Source organism: Dasypus novemcinctus, chromosome 3 (assembly GCF_030445035.2).
Source record: "Dasypus novemcinctus isolate mDasNov1 chromosome 3, mDasNov1.1.hap2, whole genome shotgun sequence".
Lineage (NCBI taxonomy): Eukaryota > Metazoa > Chordata > Mammalia > Cingulata > Dasypodidae > Dasypus > Dasypus novemcinctus.
In genome coordinates, this window is record NC_080675.1 from 135,204,176 (window position 1) to 135,227,427 (window position 23,252).

Here is a 23,252-nt window from a genome sequence, read left to right on the forward strand (position 1 = left end):
TGTGCCATGTCAGAGGACCCTACTTTGGAATTTGTGCTCCTGAGTATGATGGAACTGGACTCAGATGTGACTTTTCTACACATGCCTCTTCTGTCACTTTTACTGAACCTGTGGTTGGTGCTAGGGATGGTCCATACTCAGGAGACTTGAATCTCTGGACTGCCCATGTGCCAGCTGGGTCCTGAGCCTCAGCAGAGTGGTGACTCCTACTTTCTGGTTCATTGGTCTTACCCAGGTCAGCTAACAGGGAGGTGAAGATGGTCAACCACCACACCAGAGAATCAAGAGCGCCTACAACTACAGGCAGAGGAATTGCATCCAACATCCATGTGGAATCTAAGCCCCCTCTTGATCTACAGGCGGCGGGGACATTGTCATCCCACCGTCCATAGAATGGAGGAATAAAATATGGACTAGAGTGGATTTACTGATATTCTACTATAAAACTATTGTGATGAGTAAGAGAAGAAATTTTAGTATCGCGGTAGTGAAAGTGGCCACAGTAGTTGCTGAGGGCAGGGAGAGGGTAGAAGAGATGTGATGTGGGGGCATTTTTGGGATTTTGAGTTGTCCTTAATGATACTGTAGGGTCAGATGCTGGATTTTATATATCTTGCCATAACCCACTGAATATACTGGGGGAGAGTGCGAACTACAGGGTAAACTATTATCTGTGTAGTGCAGCAGTGCCCCAAAATGTGTTCACCAAGTGCGATGAGTATACCGCAATAATGAGGGAGGTTGTTGGTGTGGGAGGAGTGGGGTGGGGGGTGGGGGCTATATAGGAACCTCATATTTTTTAGTGTAACATTTTTTTTGTGATGTATATATCTTTAAAAAAATACAATTTACGAAATGATGTGGTGGGGGGTGGGGAGTAGGTTATATGGGAACCTCGTTATGTTTTTTAATGTAACATTCCTTGTGATGTATTAACTTTAATTAAAAAATAATAAAATTAATAAATAAATGCAACAACAACAAAAAAGAAATCTATTGGAAGAGAAACCTAAAAATACAAACAAAAAAACAAACAAAAACTTAACAAAGGGAGTCAGTACCTTCAAAGATTTAAGACTGCTGAGGCTGAATCAAATGGTAGCACGACTTGATTTCGTAAGTACAAGAGCCATAATCGCCAGTGTTAGAAATGGGGAGTGTGGCTCCACCAGGCACACAAACAGGACTTGCAAGCTTGTCTGATAGGCCACCACCTACTTACCTGGGTTTAAAGATTGTCAAACAATCCTACAAAAAACAAACATGCCACCTGCAAGAGGCACAGGAACAAACCAATTGCACTTGAACTTGGAATGGTCTAACTTACTTAGCAAGGTGGTACTACATAAAATGTAGGTTTTGGTGGGAAAGGAGAAGTGACAGTGATGATGCCTGAGCAAGTACCAATAGGAGGTTCCTGGGCTCAGCAGGAATGGGAAGGAGCATAAATTACAACAGGGGACCTCCAAGTAAAGTGCAGAGAGTGGAGCATAAGGGAACTGAAGACAACATTTACACACATTTTGGTACAGGATAACCACATGTATATAAGAAAGTTCAGAATTTCAGTCCAATTTTTAAAGGTGTTTTGATACCCTAAATATGTCCAAGCCTTTTTTTTTTTTAACCCCCAAGGGAGTGAACCATTCCTGGACATACTCAATACCAGGGTGATATGTGGAGTGGACGGAGCAAGCTCCTATTTCATCTCCCTGCTCCAAAAACCAAGTTAATGTACTATCCTTGGAGAGAGGACACCAGATATTCAACTAGGGGCAGATATTACACTTGATCTTAGCAAAAAGGCTGAGTAGCGATGTCCAAGTCTTTTCCAAGTAACCCTTTTAATATTATACCAGTACACAAATTTAAAAATAGAGAAATAGAAGAAACAAAATCCCACCACCCAAAGATAACAATTCACTGCATTATTATTTGATAATAATAGTGAAACAAGATCCATAAATACTCCCTATTTATTCATTTCCTCTTTTCCTTTATCAGTAGTCATTCAAATACTCCAGTTAAATAGGCAAAATTAAATTTGAACACCCAGGATTATGTGATTAAACCTATTTCACTTCAGTTACCATTACTATTTGTGCCAAACCCCCTGCTTGGTAGACACAGGGAAGTGGATTAATCAAACAAACCAGATAGGAGTACCAAAGCTCGATTAGGGTTTTCTACCCTCCAACCCTCTTCTTGAGCCCCAGAAGCATTTCCAGCTGCCTAGCAGACACAGTATTTTAATGTTCCTTGGGTACCTTAAATTCAACTTGTCCAGCATTGATTTTATTAGTTTTACCCTCAAATTATTCCATGCCTTTTATTTTCTATCTTGGTTAATTTCAACACCAACCACCTCAAATTTTTTGTGATATGAAGTAGGGGAGAAAGAAAGGAAAGAGGGAAGCAAGAAACAATTACAGACATCATCTCCATCTCAATCAAGTCACAACCTTAGGGCTTATCCTCCATTCATTCCTTCTCCCACCCATCCAAATGACTTCCAAGTTTTGTTGATATCTGCCTCTATTTCTTAAGTCTGTTCTTTCTTTTCCATTTAGACCTTTACCATTACCTCCTCAGACAACTTCAGTGGCCTCTTTAATTGCAGTATCTCCTCCACTTAATCAAGTTTCTATCCCACTACCAAAGAGATATTTCTAAAGGATGGACTTATTGTAAAGCCTTAAAGGGTTCTCCTATTCTATTTAGGGTAGTGGTTAAACAAAACTGGATTCATATCTATACTCACTAGTTGTGTGACCCTGGACAATAGCTTATCTTTTCTGTGGTTCAGTTGTTTCATCTGTAAAATGGGAATTAATAATACCCTTCTCATATGGTTGTTGGGAAAATTAAATAATATTTGTGAAGTACTTTTCAGACAGTCTGATACATGGTAAACCTTCAATAAATGTTGTTATTGTTACTATAATAATAATTATTATTATTATACAATAACTTCATTGCATGTTAATATACCCAAAAATATTTTAGCAGCAAAGAACAGCAACTCCTTTTTGGAGGAAACACATCTCTAACTCCACTAAAGCATTTCTTGTGGCAGCTAATAAAAGACTCCATTTTCCTGGCTATAGGGAAGGGGATTGATCCAATTTTTGTTGAACATAATATCTTACCTTCTTGGCTATAGCATTTGATTTGGGTTGGGCATATGAGCCAAGTCTACCCATAAGAATACTTCCCTGGGTCTTCAAGGTATTTTTCTGATTCCCAAAATATTACAGATGAATTCTATATCTCCTCACCATCTCTTAGCTCTGGAAGTCACACTTGCTAACTCCTCTGGCATCTCTCAATTCCTCAGGTGTGTGTGTATATATATATATATTAGCCCCTCCATCTTCATTCTACAGCTTTAATAGGACAGATCCAACCTTGACAATTATTAATTATAACTCAAATATTTTCCTCTAAAAACATATTTTGAGAAGCACTGAAAAAAAGCCGCTAACAATAAACTGTTCATGCTGAATCACATTAAAATGCTTAAATATATATTGAGGAAAGAAAACTTCCAAATTATTTTTCCAAAACTGCTGTAACACTGATTCCAAACCTGACAAAAATAACCCAAAAAAGAAAATCCAAATCAATCTAAGTTATAAATAGTGATGTAAAAATCTCAACTGAAACATAAGCAAACAGAATCCAGCACATTAGAAGAATAATACACCCTAACAAAATAGGGCTAATTATAGAGCTATCAGGATCAATCAAGCAAGAACAGAAATTCTACTTCTGCACTTCAGTGTTAATAAGTTAAAGGAGAAAGACCATATGTTCATCTTGCTGATGCTAAAAAAAATCTGATAAAATAAAAATTCATTTTGATTTAATAAGCCATTAATAAAGTAAGAAAATATGAGTACTTCATAATATGGAAAATATAAATGTATCTGAACTCAGAATCACAATTAATGTCAACAAACAAGAGCATTCCCGATTAGACAAGAATGGCAACTATCAATACTACTGTGTAATACTGTTCAGTTAGTACTAGCCAATACAAGTAGGAGAAAGCCATTAATAATAAAAATTGGAAAGGAAGAGGCAAAATTTTCATTATTTTTGTAGATGATACATGAATATGCCTAGGAAACCAAAGGCAATCAACTGAAAGTAATTAGAAACACTAAAAGACTAAAGTTATATAGATGATTATAAACTTAGTAGACAATAATTAACAGCTTTTCTTATGGAAACAATGAAAAATTAAATATGATGGAAGAAATATACTATGTACAATAGCAAAAAGGGCATACATTTTCAAGAAATAAATTTAGGAAACATAGAATTCATAAGAAAAAAATAGCTTCAAGCTCCTACAGAGAGACATAAAAACATGACAAATTAATAGACATATTTGCCTTTATATAGAAAGGCTCAATATTGTAAAGATGTTATTTCCCCCTAAATTACCCTATAAATTTCATGTATTTCCAATAAAAACACCAACAGGAATATTTTTGAAACTTGACAAGTTAATTCTAAAATGCATTTGGAGGGAAACGGACTTTGGCCCAGTGGTTAGGGCGTCCGTCTACCATATGGGAGGTCCGCGTTTCAAACCCTGGGCCTCCTTGACCCGTGTGGAGCTGGCCATGCGCAGTGCTGATGCGCGCAAGGAGTGCCGTGCCACGCAAGGGTGTCCCCCGCGTAGGGGAGCCCCACGCGCAAGGAGTGCGCCCGTGAGGAAAGCCGCCCAGCGTGAAAAGAAAGAGCAGCCTGCCCAGGAATGGCGCCGCCCACACTTCCCGTGCCGCAGACGACAACAGAAGCGGACAAAGAAACAAGACGCAGCAAATAGACACCAAGAACAGACAACCAGGGGAGGGGGGGAAATTAAATAAATAAATAAATCTTTAAAAATAAATAAATAAATAAAATGCATTTGGAAAATTAACCTGTTAGGATTGCCTGGAAAATTCTAAAATATGGGCTTATTAAGTCAACTGGATATTAAAACATACTATAAAACTAAGGTAATTAAAACAGTTTGTTACTAGAAAGAAACAATCAGAAAAACAGGCAAAAAAGTTCAAAAAAAGCTATACATATAGCAATTTATTATGTAATAAAGTTGACATTTCATGTGTGAGAGAATGATGGATTATTCAATAAATATGCTGGTACAATTGACCAGTTATTAGGAGGGAAAGTAATGCTGGTTCTATTTCCATGCCTAACATCCAAATAAGTCACAAATGCAAACAATAAAATTATTAGAAAAAATAAGGGGGCATTAAAAAATAATAATCTTGGCATAAGGAAGGGTCAAGTAGGCAAGGAACAAACACCAAGTGCCATAAATTCAAAAAGAAAAAAAAAAAAGATACATTTTCATTAACATTTGAATCTTTTGAAAGACAACCGAGTGAAAATCATATGATGGGCAAAAATATGACAAAGAGGCAACTCATATGCTTGACAAAAGGTTTAATTTCTACTAAACAGAATGCTTTCAAATCATTAAGAAAAGGACCAGGAACCTGGTGTAAATATAGGTAAAGTTAGTGCTTGTAAGCTGAGCTCTCTGGGAAGTGGACTTAGCGATGGGGACTGGTTTGCAGAAGGTTTACTGGAATGTGCTCACAGCATCAAACCTGTAAGGGAAGAGAAGGAAGCAGGACTGGAGAAAAGGAGTTGGACAATGATGAAGTCACAACAGAGCCCTTGGCTGGCTCCACGGGCTGCTCGGGAGGCAGGATAGCCCTTTCAAGTGTTCACACAGGGACTGAATCCTTATAATCCCACACTGACTAGCCACTGATGGCACAGGAACTCGACCCTGGGCTAGGAGGCTCTCTTTAGCTGAAGCAATCCCCCCCCCCCATTCCTTGTAGGATAGCACACACGCACAGCAAGGAACATCTGGGCAGCCCAGCGCCACTGCTCTAAAGAGGTAGTTCAGAGGAAAAGAAACCCAAAAGCGAATGGCCAGTAACATATGGGACCTCGTATTTTTTTAATGTAACATTTAAAAGAAAATAAAGAAGAAAAAAAGGAAAAGATGCTCAGCCTCATTCACAACTAACAAATTAAAAGAGCATTATAAATAAACAATAAAACAAAAGAAAAGGACAAAGAGTACATTCATCCTGTTAGATAGGCAAAGATAAAATGGTAGCCTTAACAAAAGTTTAATACTGATACCCCTAGACACCATTGAGCAGAATGTCAATTCCTCAGGCCTCTTTGGAGGACAATTTAGCATATCTTTCTAAATTGAAAATACACCCTTTGACCCAACATTTCTACTTCCAGGGATCATCCCTACAGACAGATTCATATGTCTATACAAAACATGCACAAATCCTATTAAAACTGGTTGCTTTTGGGAAGTGAGAGTAGAAGTCAAAGAAGGGGGTAGAAACTTGTTTTTCATAGTTATACCCTTTTAAGTATTTTAAATATTTGAATTGTTTAATCTTATATGTGCTATTATATTAAAATAATAATTGCCAGAAAGAAAATCTGAACATGGAATTGAAGTGTCCATCGACAAAGGTGTCTTTAGGATCTATATCTATACTTATATATTTAAAAGAAAACACACCTCTTTTTTTTTTTTCCCATACTACAATAGTTAGAATATGTCCTAGATTCTCCTACTATCAATATAATAAATTTTGTCCTACATGCAAGAATCTGTATGAGTCTCGAGGTGTTTTTATCTTCGGCATAGTAACCTACACCAATTTAACTCAATTCCTAGAAATTCTTAATACTTTTGGAAAAGAAACTAAGCTACTATTTATTGAGATACCAAGGGTCAACTATGCAAACAGCCATTTGAATATATTATCACATTTAATCCTAACAACCCTATGAGTTATGCCTTATTATTCCCATTTTACAAATATGGAAACAGACAAAAAGAGTCAATGACCAGGTCCACATTATATAAATAATAAAAGGCAGAGTCCAGTGCCTATCTAGATGTTTACCTCTTTCTATTACATCCTCCTGCCTCCCAGAGGACTTTTATTCTAGGCTTCCAAAATATTTTGTAAGCAATCATTGGTAAGCTAAAATAAATGGTATAATTTCCATTTTAAAGAGGAAAAGTCCAAGAAATGGTAATGTAGATAAATGTCTTTCTCTAGCTCAAAGCTAAAATTTCACATATTATAATGCCATTTCATCTTCTTCCTACTATCTCCTTTTGAGTGCACTATAATCTGCTCATAAACCTTTCACTAAGAGAAAATTTCAAAGTAGGTAGGATCTCTGGCCCAGTTTGCCTTTTTGGATCACCATCGGAAGAAGGATTAGAGGAAATATGTTCAGCCAAGAGAAGAGGTTAGGATTTGTTCTCCTTTTAATCATTAAACTCAATGCCATGCTATGGAAACCTACATCTGGGATGAGTATTTGAGTCTGTGGGAGAAAGAAGACCCACAAAAGTCTGAGGAGGGATAAAGCAATAGTGGTACAAAGTGAAGGATGCATCTCTAAAATGTCAGGACAACTTACTTTACTGAAAAGTTATCGGATTGCCGTACTTCGAGTTTCTGAATATTCAGTGCAACTGCTTCCCAAATGAAAACAGTCAACGCTACTAAAAATTAGACTTGCACCAACAGCAGAAAGCTTTTACAAATTATTTTAATTGTAAGTAATCAGAATGAAGGATGGGTTGGTTTAAAAAATATTGGAGAGTTTTAACCTAGATACTGGTGGTGTTATCCAGAGGAGGGAATGCTATTGCTTCTGCTTCACTGGCACTGTATATCATTTCATCCAGAACCTTCGATAGAGATTGCTCCGTTTCTCACTGCAGACCATCTGTTGTCAGCTACATGAAGTATGGACACTAGTGCCTACTAGTTGCTATACTTCAGAAATGCCCCCCTCCCAAAGAAAACCATAAATTAATTGTTGCTGCCTTAAAACTCTGAGAAAAGGGAATGACTCCAAATATACCTCCCCAACACACACGCACAGATCCACACAGCTACTTTCATCTATAATTTAGAAAATGGATGCAGTTCAGCAACAGTTAAAGACTAATTTCTTATGCTTTTTGTGCATTTACATAATTGATTCGCTAGATAATGCACTCTGCTTCCTTATTTAATAAACATGTTAATGATTTCAGACAATTACTCAAAACTGCCTACAAGTGTCTGCCTAAGAAAAGCAACAAAAAATAATTAAAATGAAAATACACACCAAAAGGCACATCCTTCATATCACATTACACAAGATATTAAGTCAATATGTCACCCTGTCACCAGTCACTTGCTACCTGCTGTTATACATTTATTCAAATTCTAATGTATTAGCTGAGGCTGATACATTGGTTAGACACCCAAGCGGGCAAACACACAGAGCGAGAGAATAAACCTGGTGCTTTGTCAGGGGAAAGGCAGTAAAATAGCAGCAGCAAAGGAGGGGGAGACAATAAAACACAGGACAGAAACAGAAGGTTGAAGCAGACGCTTTCACAAGAAAACCCTCTTCAGGCTATTCCTGGTGGGGGGCAGTCATAGGGGAATGAAATGGATTCCATTTCCTCTGCCACCCCTGAGCGCGTGGAGAGCACCAAGCAGGCCAACGTCACAATGGGTCCAATTGTGGCAGATGCCTCACACGTCTTGGCCGTGTCAGGCTGTCTTCTTTTATACCCCACCACTCTCGCATGAGTAAACCACAAAGCCGTGGCCTGACCCACAGAGGACCGCGGGCATCTCCCCCACCTGAGGGAGCAGCGAGGATGGAGAGGGGCATGGAAGATGCTCATCGGCCGGGCAGCCGTGACTCTGCCCCTCCGCAGTGCTTGGCCAGTCCCATTGCGCTTGGCTCTTCTGCTCCTACTGGAAGCCAAGTGATTGGGCACAGCAAGTCCCAGGTACCTTACCCCAACCGTCTGGACAGAGAAAAAGGAGGGTAACTGGACAGAGGCAAGGGAATACTGAAGAAACAACAGGGAGGTTCTCAGCCCTGGATGGAAGCTCTGTGACTCTGGCTCGGGAAGTTGTTGGCTCCACCTCTCCCAGAAGATGAAACAGGTTGGAAGCCAAGGAAAAAAGATGAAATTGATAAAGGAGAAAATGAGTCTTCCAACAGTAATTTTCCATTCTGCTAGAGAAGGGTGTAGGAAAAAGAACAAGTAAGTAGGGAGATTTTCTTGACCAGGTGACACTCCATCCACATTTCTGAGCTCAAGTGTCCTCAGTGAGGGACATGAGTTCCTTCAATGATTTAGTTTTAAAACAGGAGTTACAGATAGTTAGGCAAGTGTGTGTGCATGTGTGTGTGAGTGCAGGAAGGAACTGTAAGACAGAGGTGATAATCGCCAATGTAACTGGGTATGGGCGTCTGAAACTCTTGCTTGTGTCCAGTCTTTAGGGTTTTGATCGCCTCCTTCATTGTATAAGCTCCGCCTGTCTACAAGTAGGCAATGGCACCAAGGAAATGGTAAGAACACAGCAGGGCAGAAACAGGCTGAGGACAGTTCATTCAAGGGCATAAGAAATACCACCTTCATCAGGAAGGTTCAGGAGCACCTCAGGAGATCTTAGAGTGACAGGACACGATGTGCTTCCTGGGAGGAACATTCTGGCAAAAGGTGGAAAATGGTATAAGAGAGGCAGAGAGACCAGCGAGGAGGCTGTCACCTCAATCTAGGTGAGAGGAAGACCAAAGGAGTGAACTGAGTGTGGGGGCCGAGGGAGGTGGATAGCAACGTGGCGGCCAGAGAGAAGGAGGTATCGGGTTCCAGGGTATCAGGCCAGGGCATCGAGGCAGAAGGTGGCACTTCTCTAAGGGTTGGGGGGATACAGGAAGAGAAGCAGAGGGCGTGGCTGGATGTGAGGAGGGAACATGAAGTTTGCTTTGTACACGGAGAGTTCGCCGCGCTGTGGGGATTGTGGTACATCCAAATGGAGGTGTTCAGAAGCCAGAGCTGGACTTTGGGCTCCAGTTTCACTTTCCAAAGATTAAATGATCCACTGGACCATAAAGGCAGCACAAGGGTGGTTTGTTACCTTGCTCATATCACTTCAAAAGTAACTTTTTACATATGAGAAGTAATAATAATTATTGCCACTGCAACTCCATTTATTCCCTAGTGTCTGGAAACACAGCCAAGGAATGAGACGATGAATCTGCTCCTATCAAGTATTACTAAAAGACCTAATGAATAAATTCATTAAAACTACCACCTACCTCCCCCAAAAAAAGAACAAAAATGGGGTGGGAAAGAATTGCCTAATGATGTTTACAGCATTACTGTAATTTCATGGCCAATTCATTCAGGTCAGAGAGTAGAGCTGATAATGCCCTAACCAAAGGTTCAATAGTATAAAACTACCCAGCAGTTAATTTAAAATCAGATCATAATTGGATCATGCAGACTGGTTAGCCCAAGTGGAAAGGAGGTCTGGTTGATCTTTTGTAAAAGCAAAAACCTACCCAGCTGGCTCTTCTTGAAAGCCAATTAAACTAAGGGTGCTCAGGAACCCTGCAATAAAGCACCTACTACGGCCAAGAGGAGAAGGCAACTTGCATCCACAGGTCACTTCCCACTTGCTGGGTAGACAGGGCTCCCTTTCCAGTTCTGCTGGGACTTCATCTCAGACAATTTGCTCTGTTCCCCTTGACATTGCTTACAAAAAAAATGAACAAAAGTAAACAGCTTTGTCACCAGCTTCCATGAGAAATTCAATACTTCCTGGCCGGTGGTGGTCATTCCCATAACTAAATATCTGTGGGTCATGGAGGAGTCCCCATTAGATAGTCTCCTCCCACATTTCTCAGTGCCCAGCTCCCACCCCCTCCAATCTAAGGTCCTTCTTGAAGATCTTCAACTACAAACATCTAATTCTTAGGTTTGAAACCTGGGTACCCAAGGGCTTCCATCTCTCCTACAGAGAACTCATCAGGCAAGTTTCTCATCAAAAGAACCTCACCACCACTAATAAAAAAAGAATATGTTACAGCTGTTATGAAGATAATGTTTTCTCTAAATAATTTTCTTTTAATTTATTCACTTTCACTCCTACTTCTATTCAAAGAGGATTTGACAAGCTTACAACAAAAGATAGAAATGCCATAAAAAATATCAGGTTCAAAGAAAGAAGGAAATGAAAGTATTAACCCCATAACAGATAATATAGCTCTTAAGACACTGCATGAACTTTAGCTAGGAGCTTCTAGGTAACCAGAACAAAAGAGAAAGCACTACTGGAGCACAGCCACTTGTTTCTTATCATCAGAAATGAGGAAACATACCAGTATCCTAGAGGAGAAGCAGCTTTCAAAGCATGAATTTGGGAAGGTCAAATCATGGAATAACAATTCCCATGTCTTCTTTGTAATATTCGCCTGATTTCACACTGATTCATATTGTCTTTATTTTCTTAATTATTTGCTGAAAGATCAGACATTGGACAAGGAGTCAAGAGCTCCTGATATAATGCCTAGTTCTACCAGAAGTAGTTATGGGTCCTTAGGCAAATAGTCTCACTTAACCTGGTAAAATGGGAGATGAGAACCAAAACAGTTTTCAGAATGTTCTATGGTTTCAAAATAAAAATCTTTGATTTTAAAAGTTTAGTTATAACGCACATGCTAAAACTCCTTTTCACGTGGAACGTGCAGCACTAACATCCTCCTAAATTATCTTGAACTTTTATAATAAGATGCTTTTGGAGATCTTCTACAACTCAACAGTACATGATTACATGTGACAATAAGCCACATATGACAAGGGAAAATCTTCTGTATTCATAAGAAGTAAAAAGAAATGCACTATCCAAAATCACATGTGAAGAGTTCACTGGCTTCATTTGGTTGATACAGACTGGGGCTCTCAAAGCTCTACATCGACTTGCATTCTTTAAACTGGGGAACACAATTTAAAAATATTTATTATTGTAGAACCATCATTTGTACATGCAAACAGATCATCTCATAAATGTGGTCCATATTTAGTGACCTTGCTTCAGCCCCCTCTCTTACTAACATTATTATGTATAACAACCTTAATATAAACCCATAGTCAAAGGAAAACATCCCCAATGAAACACAATTTCAAATTAGAGTTAAATCTGTCTCCCAGACCAAAATATACAAAAAGCTTCTTGCTTATATTTTTAAACTTCATGTGACTTATTTAAAGATTCAAGGTTTTCACTGAAATGAGGCATAAATGACTAAATTTTCATTTAGGCTAAATAGTAACTCCAGCAGTATTCTCCTGGTGCATTTTGACTACTTTCAATACTCTTCATCAAAACACACAGAAACTAGTCTGTTCAGGGGAAATTATACCTCTCCTTTGTTCCTTTTAAGGCCAATGGCCTAAAAAAAAAAGTGCTTAAAGGGAAACTACCATTTCTCTACTTATAAATAGGCTTTTATAATCATTACATTGGTTTAGTTGCTCTTTAAATCCACAGCAGACAGCACCAAACAATCATAGATAGCATTCTTTTACTCTGCGCTTACATGTGGCCTCAGATTTCTTCTCAACTCAGCACTATGGACTGTTGATGGGTATCAACAGTACATGAGATGAAAGCTCTTCTGTGACGTCATTCAAGTCTGATGTTGAGATGAAGACACCAAACCCAGCTGTTTTAGTTTTCTGGCTGCCAAAGCAAATGCCAGGCAATGGATTGGCTTAAACAATAGGAATTTATTGGTTCATGGTTTTGAGGCTAGGAGAAGTTCAAATCAAGGCATCATTAAAGTGATGCTTTCTTCCTGAAGACTGGCATTCTGGAGCTGGCTGCCAGTGATCCTTGGTCCTTGGCTCCTCTGTCACATGGCAATGCACATGGTAGCCTCTCCTATCTCTTGTAAGTTCCACTGATCTTTGGCTTCCTGCTGCTCCCTATGGCTTTCTCTCTCTTTGTCTGAATTTCACTCTGCTTACAAAGGACTCCAAATAATAGGATTAAGACCCATCCTAATTGAACTGTGCCACACTTTAAATGAAGTAACCTCTCAAAAGTTCCTAAATAAAATGGATTCACACCCAAAGGAATGGATTAACTTTAAGAACATGTTTTTCTGGGATACATACAGCTTCAAACCACCACACCAGTATTGGTTAATTAACATCAAAGTAGTTAAGCAATAGAGCCAGGACTAAACCCTGAACTCTAAGGCCCTTACCCAGGGAAGCAGACTTGGCCCAATGGATAGGGCATCCAACTACCACATGGGAGGTCCACGGTTCAAACCCCAGGCCTCCTTGACCCGTGTGGAGCTGGCCCATGTGCAGTGCTGATACGCACAAGGAGTGCCGTGCCACGCAGGGGTGTCCCCACATAGGGGAGCCCCACGTGCAAGGAGTGTGTCCTGTAAGGAGAGCTGCCCAGGGCGAAAAAAAGTGCAGGTTGCCCAAGAATGGCACTGCACACACAGAGAGCTGACACAACAGGATGACGCAACCAAAAAAAAAGAAACACAGATTCCTGGTGCCGCTGATAAAGATAGAAGTGGTCACAGAAGAACACACAGCGAATGGACACAGAGAGCAGACAACTGGCAGGGGGGACAGGGGGAAGGGGAGAGAAATAAATAATTAATTAAATCTTTAAAAATAAAGTCCTTATCCAATGCTCTTCCACTAGACAACTAGTACAGTTTGGCACACTTAATAATCAATCACTTAAGGGCTAAATGAATAAGAAATGCTTTCCCTTGTGTTCTTCAAAGCCTTCCCCTTTTCTTTTGGGAAGACATATTTGGAACAAAGCCCTTAATTATTGTCAAGTCATAATATCTGGGTAATAAATGAAGCTTAGTAGGAAAATGAAAAGCATCCATCTCCAGATTAAAAAATACAAGAACATTCCATTATAACACATCTCATGATGACTGATGCAAATAGCCCATAAGTTAAATACCACAGGGTAAATTCAGCACACCAGTCCTGACTTTTCTACTATAAATCTGTGAATTGAATATCCCTTTCTCTGTGAACCCAGCTCTGCGCACTTCTTTATGTGTTAAATGGAAAGATTCAAAGCTCTGACCTCTAACACCCTTCTGGATGATAAAACTCATTGAAAAGTTAACTTAAGCCCACAGCTAATTATTAATGCTTACTGTAATCAGCACGCTATGGTAGGTGCACAGAATAATCAATGAGCAAAACATGGGCCCCGCCTTCCAGTTCCTGTATCCACTATCAGCACACAAGGCTTATTTTGCCACTTGCCACATCCATATCCTAAAGAGGGTCCTCTTTACTTGAATGTTGGTGAAAATAGCTGTTCATCTTTTTCCATCAAGCTGTCAGAGTAGCTTGGGAAAAATTTCAGTGCTATTTCACTCACTGCAGTTCAATAGCTTCTCTCCTCTACATGCAAACTAAAAACAAAAAACAAATAATTCCACCCCCCTCACAAATCTCCTGGTAGAGAATGAGAAACCAGGAAAGGCAGAGGGATAGAATATTAATAAATTTAAACAGGTTTAAAATGGGCATTTTTCTGACAACATTCTTCTAAAGATTCCCCAGTTCCTAAGCTGGAGAAACAGCTGAGCTCCTGCCCAACTAACAGTGCTAAGCAGTTGCTGGAAGGAAGTGGGCACAGGTAGTCCTCAGGTTTAGGTAGATGGCAGCTATGACAACCCACTGTGCGAGAAAGAACCATTACAGGTCTAATAGCTATTTTCCTCTAAATCAGATATTTCCTCTAAATCAGGACTAACAGATATTTTTCTCTAAATCAGTCTAATATCTCTTTAAGTTAAAACCTTGATGAAAAATTATTCAATTTTGTTTCATTCATTCAACAAATATTTATTGAAACCTATTATGTACTAAGTATATTACAGATAGTGGTGAACAAAATAGACATCTTATCCCTTATGGAACTTACATGTATATAATAATGAAAGCAAGAAATCAGCCTTTGAGATCATCTATCTATTCATGCATCAATCCATCCACTCAAAGTTATTTATTTATTTATTTATTTTTTCAGTACCCCCCCAGCTGTTGTTTTTAATTGTTTCCACTATGAGTATATATAGACATTACCATATACCCTGGGCATATGCCCTGTATAACTCCCTGTCAACCATATATATCCTGTCAATAACATCCCATATCAGTATTCCTCCGCTGCCATTGTTGAACCACTCTGTGATCCAAAACTTCCCGTAAAGTGAATCCCAACATAATGTCAGCTTCAGAAGAGTCTTAGATCACCAAAATTCATATATACAATATACAGTATTTCCCCAGATCCACCATAAAACCTTTTCCCTTCCACAGCAATAATCTTTTAACTTATTCATATCATATTTCCTGAAACTGATGTACAGATTCCAAAACTATAGTTTTCAAGCAAGGTAACATTTGTGCTTACTATGTGGTACATACTTTAGGTTGTACAGTTTTCTAAATTTTTTAGTTATCCTATGTTTTGTCTTATGGTTTTCATTATTAGTCTGTCGTCCCCTATATGTTTTTGGTGTAATATTAGCTGTTTTATATTCATCCTCGTGTACTCTCACATAACTTCTCTTTTGCCCCCTTATTTACCTTTGTTCTATCCATTGCACGTCCATTTTCCCCTCCCCTTAGGGCCCACAACGCCTGCCAATCTAATGCCCTGGGAGCCGTCCTTTCTCACGAGAGATACAGTTCTCTCTATTCGATGGCATTAGTCTTCCCCAGGATATGGGTCCACCCCATCCAATGGTAGAACCCACCTTGGCAAAATGAGCCTTCAGCTATTCCCTCCGGAGTCCGTCCCGCATCAGACCATACCCCCTGAGCGTCCTAACCAGGTGACCCTCCTACTTATACTTTGATACGTTTTACTCAACATTTAGTTCTCAACGAACTTCTGGCACTCTCCCATGTTTGTATGTTGCCCCTCCCTCCCACCTATTTCTTGGACCATATTACCCCTCTTCCCATCCCCAGCCCCCCTCAAACCCAGAAAACCCCACCCGAAGGTAACCCCTTGCACCCATTTTGTCCCTTCTTTGTGCTCATACTTACCCCCAGCTCATCACAGATTCCACCCCTACAGACATTAACTCACATCCTTCCTCCACCCCCCGATTTTCAGTAAGCCACTTTTCCAGACTCTAGCTCTCTGAGGCAGTTAACTTATTTCATATCATTGAGGTCATATAGTATTTGTCCTTCAATGCCTGGGTTGCTTCACTTAACATAAGATTCTCAAGGTTCACCCATGTTATCACGTGCGATTGTAGTGTATTGGTTCTTACAGCTGAGTAGTATTCCATTGTGTGTATATACCACATTTTATTGATCCACTCATCTGTTGATGGACTTTTGGATTGATTCCAACTTTTGGCGATGGTGAACAATGCTGCTATGAACATTGGTGTACATATATCGGTTTGTGTCCTTGTTTTCAGATCTGATGGGTATATACCCAGCAGTGGTATTGCTGGGTCATATGGCAAATCTATGGATAATTTTTTGAGAAACTGCCAAACTGTCCTCCAGAATGGTTGGATCCTTCTGCATTCCCACCAGCAATGGATGAGTGTTCCCCTTTCTTCACATCCTCTCCAGCATTTGTATTCTACTGTTTTTTTCATGGCTGCCAATCTTATGGGAGTAAGATGGTATCTCATTGTAGTTTTGATTTGCATTTCCCTGATAGCTAGGGATTTGGAGCATTTTTCATGTGCTTTTTAGCCATTTGTATTTCTTCTTTGGAGAAGTGTCTGTTTAAATCTTTTTCCCATTTTTTAAATGGGTTGTTTATCTTTTTGTTTTCGAGATATATGAGTTCTTTATATATGCAAGTTATAAGTCTCTTATCAGATATATGGTTGCCAAATATTTTCTCCCATTGTGTGGGTTCCCTTTTTACTTTCTTGACAAACTCCTTTGAGGTGCAGAAGGCTTTAATTTTGAGGTAGTCCCATTTATCTATTTGTTCTTTTGCTGCTCGTGCTTTTGGTGTGATATTCATGAAGTCATTTCCTATTACAAGGTCCTGTAGATGTTTCCCTACACTGCTTTCTAAGGTCTTTATGGTCTTGGCTCTTATATTTAGGTCTTTGATCCATCTTGAGTTGATCTTTGTATAAGGTGTGAGATGGTAATCCTCTTTCATTCTTCTACATATGGCTATCCAGTTCTCCAGGCACCATTTGTTGAATAGGCCATTTTCTCCCAGTTGAGAGGGTTTGGGGGCTTTATCGAATATTATATGGCTATATACATGAGGTTCTATATCTGAAAGTTATTTATTAGGTAACTGCTACATGCCAGGCTCTGCATCAAGCTAAGAGAAAGACAAGAACATTAGATCCAAGCACTATGTACAAAGCACTATGTACAGAAGGGGTGGCTGAGTTCCTTAGATTTTAGGGGAGGACAGAAGTTTTTAGAAGGATGAGTAAAAGTATACTAGGTAGACTAAGAGGAAATGCCTCCTGATGGAAAATCACATCAGAAAGGAGTCATGACAGTACAGAGAGGCCCTGGAAAGATCCACAAGAAACCCTGGGATACAGAGTAGGGACTGGGAGAGCAGGATTCTGGAAAGGTAGGTTGGAGCCCCAGAGAGCTGGGTCTCAATGCCATGTGCAGGAGTTTGCCCTTGGACCTGGGGGAATGGCAAGATCACCCTGTTTCGGTTAATATCCTGCTCAAATAAGCTTATGCTATTTATCCCTTAAGTGGCGTGGGACAGTTTGTCCCTCATGGTTCTGGTTCTCTTCCCCACCCCACTGCTAGACAAGTGATGGAAATTTTGCTAATTCTTACCAGGAAAGGAAGAGATATAGATCTGACCAGCATGGGCTGGATGGGACCCAACACTCCCAGAGAGATAATATTTTCCTCCTTTCAATCGCTTCATCCAGTGAGCAGCTGCTAGCCCACTAGCGGTGCCAGAGAGACTCAGTGGGTCTGATGGCTGTTAATGGGTTTTATTACCTTGTTGAGTACCTAAAACTCCAGCTACTAATTACAGGGCATTGGCTTGAATGTTTGGCTATATAATTTTTGTTAATTGATTTGCATGAGGGGATTGGGCATGACACGCTCTAAATTTTCTTCTGGCTCTAAAATCCATGACTCTTCTTTACGGTTACATGCCCAGTAATGGCCCTGTGCATTCTGGAGTGTGGGTTTCATGAATGGGCTCTCTCTTCAATTGCTAAAAACCCTCAGAAGCAAAGTGTTATGCAAGGGCATACAATGACATGGAAGCCCAAGCTGGAGCAGGGCACAGCCACTAATGCTCACTTTCCCTGGTCTCATAACAGTGAACAAACTGTTGTAAGGCCAAACCATTTCTATCCACTTGGACATCCTGCCATCAGGGAGCTCTCACAGCTTATGGACATGAAGCAGGTGGTTCTGCTTGATTTGTGGATCTTAAATGCTTCCTTTCCAAACCCTTTCCCCCTTTCTCCTGCCTCGCCCAATACCAGTTTATAGACCAGACTTCCATGAGACCATCAACCAAATTCAGGTCAATCTAACTCTCAGACCCACCAGCCTTCTGATGCCCTGGTTTTCAAGGTGAAAATTTCACTTACTAATAAACAGTGAGCCACAGCACATTACCAACAAAGCTTCTGGGCAAGTTGTCTGTGAGAAAAAAAAAAAAAAAACTTGCGTAGTTCTCAGCATCTCTAAGTGACCCGTCATCCCAAATGGGCTGTAAGCTATTTGGGGCTTAGCACAGTACAAAACCTAAAGTTTTCAAATACTTAAGTTTTTCTTTACAAACCAGAGGGGATTCAAGGTTATCATATTATAAGGCTCCACTCACATTCTTGCATTCTCATGTTTCGTCCAACAGGAATGAAATGGTGGTATTAGAGCCAGGGTACCTGTTGTACCTGTATGGGTGTTTGCCTGCAAGGGAAATGTCACTAGTTTTGTCTGTTGTGGCAGAAATACATGTTGAGAACCTCAGCTAGCTCAGGAGCAGAGAATGAACTCTGCTCTTCTTTGGGCAAGTAAACCTTGAAGCAAATAAGCCCCCAAACCAGTCAGTCACACCTGAAGGGAAGGCACTACAAGTGCTTGCACATTGAGGTGCCAGAAAGCAAGAAAAAGAGAAGGTGAAAGACCAAAGCTGGAAACCTTGCTTGCTTTCCCCCTTTAAAATGGATCCTGAGTATTCGGAGAGCTGTGATCTCAGGTTTGGGAAGATCTTTGGAGAACCCGTGGGCAACAGGGATGGTTCAAATTAGGAAAGAGTAAGCAGAGTACACTTGTGTGTGGTGCCTGATAAATTCTGTTTCATCTTCAGCTGTGAGGGGAAAAAATTCATTTCCTCCAATAACATTAATTATCCAACCCCAGCAGAAACTTGACAAAGGCTGATGATGTGTTTAGAAACAGTGAATGTGGTGAATCACTGGGCCCAGGTCCAAGGATTCAGACACCTCCCAGCAGCAGCTTTTTCTCCTCCCCAAACACAAGGTGGACAGCGACGCCTTCCAAAGCAATAATGGGCCAGTGTGAATTCTGGGCCTTGCCTTCTGAAAAACAGACTCAATTATACTGAAGAAGATGCCTTAGAAACCTAACAGCCAGGGTATTGATCCAGCTGTAACCACTTACCCTCCTCATCCATGACTTTTCTGGAAGAAACTCCCTGAAACTCTGGTAGAAGAAAATCTCATGAGCTGCTCGAAAGCCAAAGGGTCATTCCTACTCTTTATTGGGTGAGAAGTCAGTTAGTTGTCACTTCTCTTTCTTTTTTTTAAGAGTGTAAAAGAAAGGAAAAGAGGGAAAAACAAGAAAAAAGTCAGAAGGGGTGTATTAAGATATTTTAAAAATCTGTTCATGTTACCATTTTTAGTATAATTCTACAGTTTTTGTTTGTTTGTTTGTTTTCTAATTTTGCAAATGGCCCAATACCGTGTATAGAGGAGGCAGCTGCCCATGATAGTTCATTCCTTGAGAGGTTTTGTTTAAGCAGAAGGGAACAAAGGGAAGTGTCCCTTCTTCCCCCACAGGCCAGCACCCCCTACAGTACATGAGTCATAAAATAGCTCATGGAAGAGCCAGCTCCATCAAGTCTTCTCAGCTCCTCTCTATTATCTTCCCCAGAGACCAGCAGAAATGGTGCCAGAGAAGAGCCCGGCAGGAATCTGTGGGAGGGAAAAGCAAACAGGAAGCCGGAGACCCTAGGAGATAGAGGCGGTCTGGGAAGGAAACTGTGGTAGCAATGGCATTGTGAGAGCCATCATCTGGGCTAGGGATATGAAATAAAGCCAAGGCTTCAAACTACTAAGACCCTTAGAAATTAATTCTCTCCTTCGCCAGACCCCTATTTTACAGATGCTGTTAAATCTGAGGTGAAAAGAGGTTAATAAATTTGTTCACAGTCATCCTTCTATGACTTAGCACAGGCCCATGGCAAGGGTTTGCTTTCTAAAAGGATTTTCCAGAACGTGTAACACGGCCAGTGCAGGTTCAGCTCAACACCATCTATCCTCTGAAATGAATGGTGAGAAGAATGTTCCTACTGAAGAACCTGGGTATTTCCAGAGCCTCAAGTTCCTTCTAAATCACCCAAGCAATAGTATGATCAATACATTTTCAAGGTTAAGTGTGAACAGAATATTTACGTTAATGCCTGGCACACGGTTTATGTTTATGACACACATTAATTATTGGTATCAAATATTTTTGTCAAATGGGATAAGATGATCACCTAAAATATTAGGCTTTTGCCATCTCTTAGGGGGAAAAATATCCCTTTTGGCCTGAATGTAGGAAATGGCTAGTAAACAGTTCTCTGTTGGGTAGTGTAATCAAAGAGCTGTGTGGTGCTGGGGAGGTAAATTAGCTTCTCTGAGTTTCATTTACAAAGGAAATAAGAAAAAACACTTCTTTCATTTTAAAGATTTTTGTATGTGTGACAACTAAGTGATATATGAATATGAAACCAAAGTGTAAACTTGAAAATGCAGGACAAAACTAAGTATCTGTGATATACAAATGTAGTATATTTCGTTCCCATAGCACTCCGCTCCAGCTGTATTATAATGCTTATCCCATTGTTCTTAAATAGCCAATATTTAAGGCATACCTCCCAGGTGCTAGGCACTATAGAAGGGACAGGAAATATATAAGAAAAAGTCCTTGTGATTGATTTTACGCTGATCTTTCCCACTAGTGTATCTGTTTTAAAGCTGATTCCCTTTACATTCAGGTCCCTAGCCTAGTGCTGCCACATGGTAGGCTGTGATCTGATTACTGCTGAATAATGCAATAAATAAAGGCATGCATGGAGAAATGAATGGATGAAAACGAAAGTGGCACTGGGACCATTACCATTCCTTAGACCCAGATCAGTAAAATTCCATAATACGGGGAACTGAAGAAAGCAGCAGTGTTTGTCCTCTGAGGTATGTGTATGTTTCTCGACTGGAGCCAAATCCCAACCCCTTCAGAGCATGGGAAGCCACAGTTCAATTCATGAGAGAATGTGCCAGAGCCCAACCCCAGCTGCACACTGACTTGTAGGAAAACTCACCAAATTCCCTTCCAGAAGAGTTTGCCATGACCACTATCCCAAACAGTGTTGATCACATGTGAAACTTGGACGCCAAGTCCTTGTCCACAAAGTATGGGATGAGCAATTCCATCCTGACAGATGTGATCCCCAGAGGGCTGGATGTGACAGTGTGGAGTTTTCCACTCTTCCAGACAGCAGGGAAATACGTGCTGATCTGACTTGGCTTAAACCAAGGTCTGACAGTCTCCACCTCCCTGGAAGTGTCATCTCTACTGGAGATCAGCCAGGAGTTTTCGCAATAAGTCTCTGGGTTCTCAACTCTCTAGACCTGGTGGGGGTTGGGCAATCTACAGAGCTAATCAGATATTCATTTTCCATTTCTCCTCCAGGGCGGTGAATGTTGGTCACAGGCACATCATTTACATATCTTTAAGTTAATTTTATTTACACACACTCTACATCTACCTAACATACATTCTCCCATCTCCCCTCCTCCCTCTGCAGTAACCTCTAATATACTTTCTATCTCTTCAGATTTGCCATTTCTAGCCATCTCTTATAAGTGACGTCATGCAATATCTGTCCTTACGTGTCTTGCTCATTTCACAAAGCATCATGTTTTCAAGGTTCTTCCATGCTGCAGTATGTCCCAGAACTTCATTCTTTGTTAAGGCCAAATAATATTCCATTATGTGTTTGTACCACACTTTGTTTATCCATTCATTTGTTGATGGACATTTGAGTTGTGTTTTAGTTTGCCACAGGGCTGCCAATACAAAGTACCAGAAATGTGTTGGCTTTTATAAAGGGGATATATTAGGGGTAAAAGCTTACAGTCCTGCGGTCATGAAATGTTCAAATCAAGGCACCATCAGAGATGTTTTCTCATCAAAGTCAGCTGCCATGTGGCAAAGCAAGATGTCCACTGATCTCAGCCAAGATCTCTGCCTTCCCCTCCAGAATCTACTGTCTCCCAGAGCTCAGCTGCGGGAAACTAGGCACAGGGCTTACCTCCTTCTGGTCCTCCTCTCTCAGTGTCTCTATGTCTCTGTTTATATCACACCCAGCAGGAGGGCAGATACTCAATTTGAGTCACACCCCACTGACATAGTCCAGTCAAAAGGGTCTCACACCCAAGGAATGGATTAGTTCAAAAACATAATCTTTCTCTTTTGGGGATTCATAAAAGAATTTCAGACTGTCACAAGCTGTTTCCACGTTTTGGCTACTGTGAATAATGCTGCATAAACGTTGGTGTACAAGTATCTATTTGAGACTCTATTTTCCCTTTCTTTGGGTATATACCCAAAAGTGGGACTGCCAGGTGTAGCAGTTTGATATGGTTATGAATTCCAAAAATAGATACTGGGTTATGTTTGTAATCTGGTCTGTACCTGGGCATGATTAAGTTATGATTAGGGCTTTGATTGTGCCACCAAGGGGTAGGGACTCATAGATAAAAGGCATGGCAAAGGACAGAGCTGAGGGTTTTTGATGTTGGAGTTTTGATGTTGGAGTTTGATACTGAAGCCTTAAGCTGGAGCCCCAGGAAGTAAGCTCACAGAGGAAAAAGAAGCCAGCCCCAGGAAGAGAGGAATGCTGAGCCTGGGAAGAAGCAAGCCCCAGGAAAAAAGGAACTCTGAACCCAGAGAGAAGCAAGACCCTGTAAGGGAGGAACCCAGGAAGCCTGAACCCTGGCAGTACATCGGCAGCCATCCTGCTCCAACACGTGAAAGTAGATTTTGGTGAGGGAAGTAACTTAGGCTT

The 23,252-nt window shown here is 40.4% G+C and overlaps 1 protein-coding gene and 1 non-coding gene across 3 annotated transcripts in view; both read right to left on the reverse strand.

Moving 5' to 3' along the window:
* RORA (RAR related orphan receptor A) overlaps positions 1 to 23,252 on the reverse strand; it is a 712,506-nt gene that overhangs the window by 618,313 nt on the left and 70,941 nt on the right. The gene's annotated exons all lie outside the window — the stretch shown is intronic.
* LOC111761864 (U2 spliceosomal RNA) lies at positions 1,634 to 1,818 on the reverse strand. Its single transcript, XR_002795102.1, has one exon. It is a non-coding gene; the product is annotated as a U2 spliceosomal RNA (small nuclear RNA).